Below are 9,669 nucleotides of genomic sequence, written 5' to 3' on the forward strand. Positions count from 1 at the left end.
CCCAAAACTGAACACAGTACTCCAGCTGAGGTCTTACTAGAGCAGATTAAAGCAATACCATCACTTCATGTGATCTGGACACTATACTTATGTTAATACAACTCAATATTGCATTTGCCTTTTTAGCCACCACATCACACGGTTGACTCATGTTCAGCATATGGTCCACTACGACTCCTAGATCCTTTTTGCACATACTACTGCTAAGACAAGTTTCCCCCATCCTATAACCATGCATGGGATTTTCCTACCTAAATGCAGAACTTTACATTTATCCCTATTTTATTACTGGTTTTAGCCCAGTTTTCCAGCTTGTCAAGATCATTCTGGATCCTGTTTCTGTCTTCTACTGTATTTACAACCCCTCCCAATTTAGTATCATCTGCAAATTTAATAAGCATTCCCTCTATTCCTTCATCCAAATCATTGATGAAGATGTTGAACAAAACAGGTCCCAGGACAGATCCTTGAGGCACTCCACTTGTCACTCCTCTCCAAGAGGATGAGGAACCATTCACAACCACTCTTTGGGTGCAATCTGTCAACCAGTTACAGATCCACCTAACTGTAACAGGATCCAAACCACATTTTACCAACTTGTCAACAAGGATAGTATGTGGAACCTTATCAAAAGCCTTACTGAAATCAAGATAAACAATGTCTACAGCACTCCCCTGATCCAACAAGGTAGTCACTTTTTTTAAAAAAGAGAGATCAGGTTAGCCTGACATGACTTGTTCTTGAGAAACCCATATTGGCTCTTAGTAATCACAGCCATCCTTTCTAAATGTTCCAGGACTGACTGTTTATTTGTTCTAAAACTTTTCCACGTATAGATGTCAAGCTGACGGGTTGGTAGTTACCAGTCAGCACTGAGACAGCACTGAGTTGCAAAGTGCAAACAGGTTACCATTAAAATTCTTTCATAAAGAACTGCCTTGGCCAGACTCCTAAGATATAAAGCCGGATCACTCCATAACTATTTGATAGTGAATAAGCTTCCAAGAAAACAGTGTACTTCTCTTAGATGAAGATGTTAAGAATAATGTATATGTATAGAAAGAGCCAGTGTAGCTCTTTTAAATATGTGGCATTTTTGATCTGCAATAGAATGTCATATCAAATCAAAGGTGCTTCTATTTCCATATATACAAATAACTAGATATTAATTATTGGCACATTATTGTATCAATCTTAGATCATGGCCCTTCTGACAGAACATCGTTCCTGTGTCACTCTTTCCCACCCGCCATGTTAATGTGTGTGTGTCTGTCCAAGAACAGTAATCACGAGGATGGTAAAAGTCATATAAATTCTCTCTTCAAGGAAATGAAAATGAAAGGAGCCTTGGGCATTTCATTCACAGCCTGTGTTTCTCACTCTCTCCTTGACACAATGAGGTGACAATTGGTAATGTCATAATATGTGTATTTTTAACAAGGGTATATAGTTCTTGACAACTTGCACTGTTTTAAATTTTGTTCTCTGTAACTCAATGGATTAAAAAATACATAAGAAATGAAAGAGAAGACATTTCATGTTTTAACATCTTTATTGAAGGATACAGTAAGATTGCAGGCAGGCTTGCTTCTTCCAGCATGAATGGAATCAGTGGAACTGATGCTGTGTGAGAATTGTCAACATGTGTCATAAATGTTCAGACTGAAGGTGCTGTGCAGGAATTTGACAATGAAGTATCTTAATTATCTTTTCAGAAAGCAGCCATCCAAAAATTGCAGACCAAAACACCGGAAGGAATAGAAATAAATACATTTATTAAAGCCCTGAAGCTATTTGTTCCAGAATTGTCACAGGGGTTGCTGTCTCCTGGCTCACCAGGAGGTTGGATGTCCTCAGCAGGCTTGGAAGAAAGCAAAGCTCCATGGTGCAGACACGACCCAGAAACACAGTTCAACTTGCACCTCTATTGGTATTACAGGGCTGGGTTGACTTCACTCAATCTCCTCTATAGAGTGGTAAATCCTGTTTTCTCCACCAACCATCCCCAGAAGTGCCACAGCACAGCTTTTAATGCTGGCCGAGCATCTGACCCCAGCTCCTGAGCCTCACTCCCAGGATCCTCTGGCCCTCTCATCTCTAATGGTATGCCCTCTCTGCATAGGACTGCTGAGATCATTATCTAGCCTTGGCCAACCAAGTGCATATCAGCCAGACACGCCCAACTGGACATTTCATTCTGCTTGTGCTAAGGTAATCCAGCCAATGCCCCCAAGTTTCCTGTTCCATTCAGGCCCATCTGGTCCTTCTCCCACAGAGTTATCTACTATATTTACCTGTCATCAAGTTCAATGGCAGAGGTCATGTGGAGCCTCTCGTGGTTACTCGTTCTAAATATTGCATTTGGGAACCTTTCACAGAGAGAGAGAGAGAGAGAGAGAGAGAGAGAGACCCATGTTATATAATACAGGTTGCTTCCAAAAGGTGGTTTTACACTGGTTTGGCATTCAAACTGGAGCAAGTTTTTTTTTTTTTTAAAGCATCCACACAAAGCTATCCACTAATAGTCAATTACTGATGTTTCTCTGTGCTTTGCTCTGATATTTCTCAAAACTGGTTTGGGAAATACTGTAGTCAAAGTGTCTTTGGATGCTTGTATGGATGAGAAGGTGCACATTTTTGCAAATCTCACCATCCTCTAGGTATGGGCACAAATTGGCTTACAAACTAGAATTCATGACAAATGTTTGTGACAGTTTGTGAATGGATACATTTCCAGACAATCACCACTCAATCTAAATGTTTAAAGGTAAAGGTCGTCCCCTGTACAAGCACCAGTCGTTTCCGACTCTGAGGTGACATCGCATCATGATGTTTACCCAACTTCAAAGTAACCAGGGTGGAACTTGGACAGCATGTAGAGGAGCAACTTTTCTGTCTCTAGAGCCTGTTCTATATATTCTTGAACCTCCTGAACCTGTGCCTGTCAAAATGACCGCCTGTCACAGATGATCAACTTGACAGGCACAGGTTCAGGAGTGTATAGAAAGGATCGGCTATTTTCCTTGTCCCAGGCCCTTGTAGCAGCCTCCCCTCTTCCATGCCACTGAAGGGTTTCCTCTGACTTTTTTAAAAAAATCAGTAATTAACATATCATCTCAGTGTTAGGCTATCATATGTCAATTATTGATTTTAAATTATAGTGCTATATATTACTGTTATCGTTTAAAACCAGTAATTGACAGATCATTGTAGCATAACACTTTTCTGATATTTTAAAAATTAATTTATAGCCCACCATTCTCCAGGCAGATTACAAGGTATAAACCGATGTAATCAAATAGAATGATAACATGAGATATCTAATAAACAGGAGTAGGATTACAAAAATTAAACACAGTGAAAAAAGTATCAGACATGATATGTCTAACTATGCAGATAAAGGAATTGCAAAATTAGAACACAATGCAGTAAGAAGAGCAGCATAATACATCCAATGAACAGATAATGCATACTATAAACAGTGACATAGATTACAGACTTGGTCCCCTTTATAAAAATTCTATCTTAGCAATTCTATTATAATACAGCCCTACTCACCTTGGAAAAAATGTCCCCCCTGAACAATTCTGTTTTACACAGTTTATGGAATGACAGAAGTGTGGGAGCCTTCCTTGCCTTCTCAGGCAGGCCATTCTGCAGGGTGGGGGCCACAACAGAATGCACATGTACAGGCAGCTATTCTCACAAGTCTTGCTTCTGTGTGGTAGAGAAGTGGCTACAATTAAACAATTCATGTTAGGTTCTTCACAAATCCCCACCTATTAAGTGGCTGGCAAAATTCATCCTCCAGTGCAAAATGGTAACCATTAACTTAACCATTTCTTGCGAGGCAAATGAATTCTACATTCACCTGCAGTTACCACCACTGCAAATATTTATGTTTGTACATTTCTTTTCTGCAGAATTGAGGAATGCCAGTTGAAGCCTATTGTCTTCAGATTCCTATCCATCATTTCAGCTTGGTTTATAATAAGTGTTTTCAATAAGGAGGCACTTTTGAGCCCTCTGGGATAGTATTCATCATTTTAAATATTTAACCACATTCACATTCCACATATTCAGTGTTTTTTGCCAATTAAAAATAATTCCAGGAATAGTGGAAGCAAATTGATTCCCAATTCAGATCCCTCTCCCCTAACAGAATTCTATAGATTTAGTGCATGGTACATGGGTTCTCCTTCACAAACCCTAGCGAAGTGAATAGTTGTGTGAACAATGCATTGACATGCCTAGGGATGAGAAATTTTTGGCTAGGAGGTCATATAGACCCATAAGAACTGGCTTGTGAGTCATAACACCCTGCAAGAGCCTGCTTGGTGTAGAGGTTAAGTGCATGGATTCATCTGGGAGAACCAGGTTTGATTCCCCACTCCTCTACTTGCAGCTGCTGGAATGGCCTTGGGTCAACCATAGCTCTTGCAGAGCTGTCCTTGGAAGGACAGCTTCTGTGAGAGCTCTCTCTCAGCCTCATCTACCTCACAGGGTGTTTGTTGTGAGGAAGGAAGGTCAAGGATATTGTAAGCCACTCTGTGATTCAGATTGAAGGGCAAGGTATAACTCTAATATCTTCTTCTTCCAAAACATATACTGAGCATCACTTTTCTATGCAGCATTCTATTCAATCTAAATTTCATACCAAAAAGGTAGCTGGAAAACTGGGATCAGTTCCAGACACATCAACTCAGAATTTAGGCTCATGTGTTGATTTCCAGAAAAATACAGCTGAAGCAATTCTGGGAGGACTCCAGGGACAAAAAATTGAACAGGTGGACAAAGTAAGATGGTCCTATGAACACTGTCATATATCTTGATTCTCTATTGAACTTGTGTACTATAGCGATTAGAGTGTTGGACTAGGATCTGTTAAAGTCTGTGCATGCACTGGTTGTACCGCAGAAATTTTCATTTTCTGATTTCCCCTGACCTTTCCCCTCTATATTAAATAAAATATTTTGTTATATTTATATATTTCATTCGATTTACTAGGCCACCCATTCTCTACAAGCAGTGCTCAGGGTGGCTTACCTCAGTAGTGAGCATAATACATAACAGAATTAAAGCAACATTAAAATACATTAAAACAGTTCATCAGATGATGGAAAATTTCAGTGTCCACCAGCCCCCTGGACAAAGGGAATATGGAGAAAAAGGAGAGGCAGGAGTGTCAGAGTGCCAGGCCATTGCTGTCCTCAACCAAATGCCTGGTGGAACATCTCTGCCTTGCAAGCCATACAGAAAGGTAATAAATCTCACCGGGCACAGAGTGGCAGAGATTTCCACCAGGTGGTGGCCTGGGCCAAAAAGGCCCTGGCCCCAGTTGAATGCAGCCAGATCTCTCTTGGACCAGGGACCTACTAGGAGGTTCTTATTACTAGAACGTAATGCTCTTCCAAGGGCAAATTGAGAATTTCAGGGGCATATTTTGAATTTAAAAATGCCTCAAGTGCATAAACATGAAGCATATTAAGGATAGAGATTTTTCTATTATTCCTTAGAACATTTTTTTTTATAATAATGGCCTTTTCTGGTTCCTATTTGCTCCTCATGGTTCTCATTGTTTGGCACAGGATTCATACAGCACACTCTTTAGAAATGCAACAACAAAGATGGGGTTGGATCCAGCCAACTTTTCAACTCAATCACTTCCAGTTTCCCTCCTTATTATAGCCCGTTTCACATTGATTTTGTCCATGCAGGTCCCATGATCTCCCTGCCACTCAGCTGTTTTTGTGGCTTTTGCAGGGAACAAAAATCAGGCAGTTAAAGGGACCTGGAGTCCCTTTAAACTGCGGCTTTTTGTTCCATCCATGAACCACATAAACTACTCTAAAAGTTCATGGAGTTTCATGATGGTAGACCCCTCACAAACTCTTGTTCTCAAATCACAAAAAGGAGAAAATCAATGATAAATTTCACTTTGTGAACTGAACCAGAAAACTGAGGGAAAATTTTGCCACTGAGGGAAGTAAGTGGACAGGGCAGTTCATGCCCATTTCCACCCATTCATGCAGACCTGTGGGGGAAGGGGATTTTGATGGCCCTGTCCACTTACTTCCCGCAGTGGCAAAATTTTCCCTCAGTTTTTCTTTCTGTTTACTGACTGAGCCATCCTTGTTTTCTTCTTTGCTGAAGAACTCTGGCTGTCCCATCCTGTCAAGGTATGATATTTTGGCTGTTGGCTCAGTCCAAGAACCTGATGAAAGAGTCAGGAGCAATACTCCTTCTAAGTTGTGGATTCTTGTGAGCAAAAATTCTACTTTGTGAGCTACTGGCACTAAAGTTGTGAGCTACTTACTGTATAAATTAGTTTGTTCTGGGGCCATTTTTTCTGAGCAAAGACAAAAATGTGTGAGCCGGAGGTTAAAAAACCTGTGAGCTAGCTCACACTAACTTAGCTTAGAAGGAACACTGATCACACAGCTCTTTCAGGCTGTCCTGTGCAGTCTCCAGAAGACAGCCCCAAACAGCTGTTCAGTGGGGAGCACCTTTCCTCCGTGCAGCTGTTTTGGAGTGTCTTGTGCAGTTCTTTTGAACTTTATAGGGACTACAGAAGACAACTTGAAACAGATGTACAGTATTGAGCACCTCCCCACCATCTGCTTTTTGGGCTGGCTTTTGTAGTCCCTTTAAAGGGACTGAGTGGCCACTGCTGTTTTCCTGTGTTTTCTGCAAACCTTGTTTAAAGGGACTGGTCCCTTTCCATGGGGTTTGCAGGACCATGAACCATGAATCAGTTCAGTTCATGAACAAACCTCCTAGTTCAGTTCAGTGTTCAGCCATGAACCAAACTGCATTTTCCTGGTTCATGCCCATCCCAAAATGTATATTACTTTGGGTGACCAAAAGGGCTGCCATGATTGCATAAATAATGCTGCATAAACAGCTTCTCCATCAGAATGGAACTCAGCTTCTACCCTGGGGCAGCCCTACTCATTCCCTATGTTCTTTCATTCTTCTCTGATATATTATAGGCTGAATTCTGTCTCACTGGCTGCAATCCTAAGCACATTTTGTTTGAGAATAAATTCCACTGGCCTCAATTGTACTTCTACATATATATGTCATAGCTACTTTGAGGAGTCAGATTATCAGAATGTCCCATACAAAGTAATGCTTGGGTAAAATATAAATGAATTTTCTACACAAATTACATTTTGAGAGGGCCCATAACATAGGGTGCATTCTTTGCCTGCACAATATCCCAGATTCATCCTCTAGCACCTCCAATTAAACCTCACATAGCCTCTGCTAGTAAGAAAGATGTTTATTTGCTTACATTATATTTTTGTTTTGTAAGCCATGTTGGGTTCCCATGGGGAGATTTGTGACATACACATTTTTTAAAAAATAAATAACTTAAATTTTATTTTTTTGGGTGCACCATGTATTGGAAGTTTCTCCCAATTTCTTTCATGTTTTGGGAACAGCTTGTTGGACTTTGGGCAACAATTATTTTTGGAAAGGGACTCAGAAAGTTTGTTGCTTGCTTAGAATCTCACCCCAAATCCCCCTGTATCTTAGTCATGGTGTTTGGTCAGATGTGGAATGCTTCAGTTTCAGTTTCTCCTGATTCAGGAGCTCAAGTTATAGCATCATGCAAGAAATTCTGTTCGTAAAATAGAAACACCTGATGACTATCACAAAAGCTGAATAAGAATTATAGCATGCTATTTATTAATAAGAACAATTGAAAACTGCAGCAGGCTGCTGCTGTGAAAATACAATTAAGAGTCATGTGATTAATATTCAGAATTCTCAAACTTCTATTGTGTGGAAGATTTTACCCAGCCATGAGTTAGATCCAGACACTGGTGAAAAGGTGAGGTAGGATACGTTTTGACCACCAAAAAAATTATCCTGGAGATCATGGGACCTGTGTGGACAAAAGCAATGTGAAACGGGCTGTAATAAGGAGGGAAACTGGAAGTGATTGAGCTGAAAAGCTGGCTGGATCCAACCCCGTCTTTGTTGTTGCATTTCTAAAGAGTGTGCTGAATGAATCCTGTGCCAAACAATGAGAATCATGAGGAGCAAAAAAGTGGCCATTATTGTCAAAAATTGCTCTAAGGAATTTTTTCTATTCTAAATTTATGGCATCTTTTTAACATGATGGGCAAACACTGCAGGTTAGGCTTCAGTGACTTGGAATATGTAAATAGAAACATCTATGTAAAGAATAACAGCAAATGTCCACCAGGAGAACTTTGCTGCATAAAAATGAAGTGTATTAAGGATAGAGATTTTTCTATTATTAATGAAATAGGTTGTTCCGAGGAAATGCAGATTGACAAGAGTAATCACCGTCATGAATTAAACAGTGGCTTAAAAGCAGGAGTAACCCAGCCCTTCTGTGTATGCTGCCTTGCCACTGAAGTTTAACCTTTTGGGAATTTTAAGACAACTATCACTGGCTTAAACAAGGAAGATATCAGAACAAAAAATATTGAATTTTCCTAAGTATTACGGGGAGTGGCTATCCACCAAAGAACTTGAAGCTGATGTTTCTTTTCTTGACATAGTACTTTTCTTAAATTACTATTAAATTTAATTCACAAAAGACTGTTCATCTCATTTCATCCAGCCAGCATTCCTCAATAACTAATACTAATTCATTTAAGAAAATTTTTTCCTTATTTCATATTGTAGGAAAAAGGAAAGAGCAAGGGAGTCAATTTAACTTTTTCAGTATAGTGAGTCATAGTCCATCACCATATCTTTTGTTTGGAAAACTGGTGTTTTTTTGCCATATAAATCTGTTATATATAGCATAGTTTTCTTCAGTAATCTCTCTCATGGGCACAAAGCCCCATGTTTTTATGGATGTTTAGAAAGACTGTGTTAGAAAGCATGCTCATGTTATTTCAGCAGTGGTGATCTGTGGGTTGTGGGAAATAAGTAGCTGAAGCTTTTACTGCCAAAGAGGTAAAAAAGATCACCTGGTAGATAACATCTCATTAAAAAAGGTGCAAGCACCAATCATTTCCGACTCTGGGGTGATGTTGCTTTCACAACGTTTTCACGGCAGACTTTTTACGGGGTGGTTTGCCATTGCCTTCCCCAGTCATCTACACTTTTCCCCCAGCAAGTTGGGTACTCATTTTACCGACCTCAAAAGGATGGAAGGCTGAGTCAACCTGAGCCGGTTACCTAAAGCCAGCTTCCACTGGGATCAAATGCAGGTCATGAGCAGAGAGCTCAGACTGCAATATTGCAGCTTTACCACTCTCCATCCAGTAGCAACAAAGAATATGTACTGGCTCAGCTGATGTACCTGGTGGGCATGGTGCCAGGTGTTTCAGAATCCCCTTAATTTCAGTGTAACTTCAGCTACAAACACCATCAACCAATTAACCAACTGAATAGGTCAAGCAAATCTTTTTTTCGATTAAGCAACCTTTTTGCTTAAAAGTAATTCATGCTGCCCTGACATGGATAGCCCAGGTAAGCCCAATTTTGTCAGATCTCAGAAGCTAAAAAGGGCCAACTCTAGCAAGTTCTTGGGAGACTCCAAGGAATACCAGGGCTGAGATGCAAAGGCAGAAAATAGCATACCATCTGAGGTGGTACACCTCTCTGAAATGTCCAAGCCCCACTAGGGGTCTCCAGAAGTCAACCATGACTTCCAGGCATGGGGTGCATGCACGCATA

Source organism: Heteronotia binoei, chromosome 4 (genome assembly GCF_032191835.1).
Source record: "Heteronotia binoei isolate CCM8104 ecotype False Entrance Well chromosome 4, APGP_CSIRO_Hbin_v1, whole genome shotgun sequence".
Classification (NCBI taxonomy): Eukaryota; Metazoa; Chordata; class Lepidosauria; order Squamata; family Gekkonidae; genus Heteronotia; species Heteronotia binoei.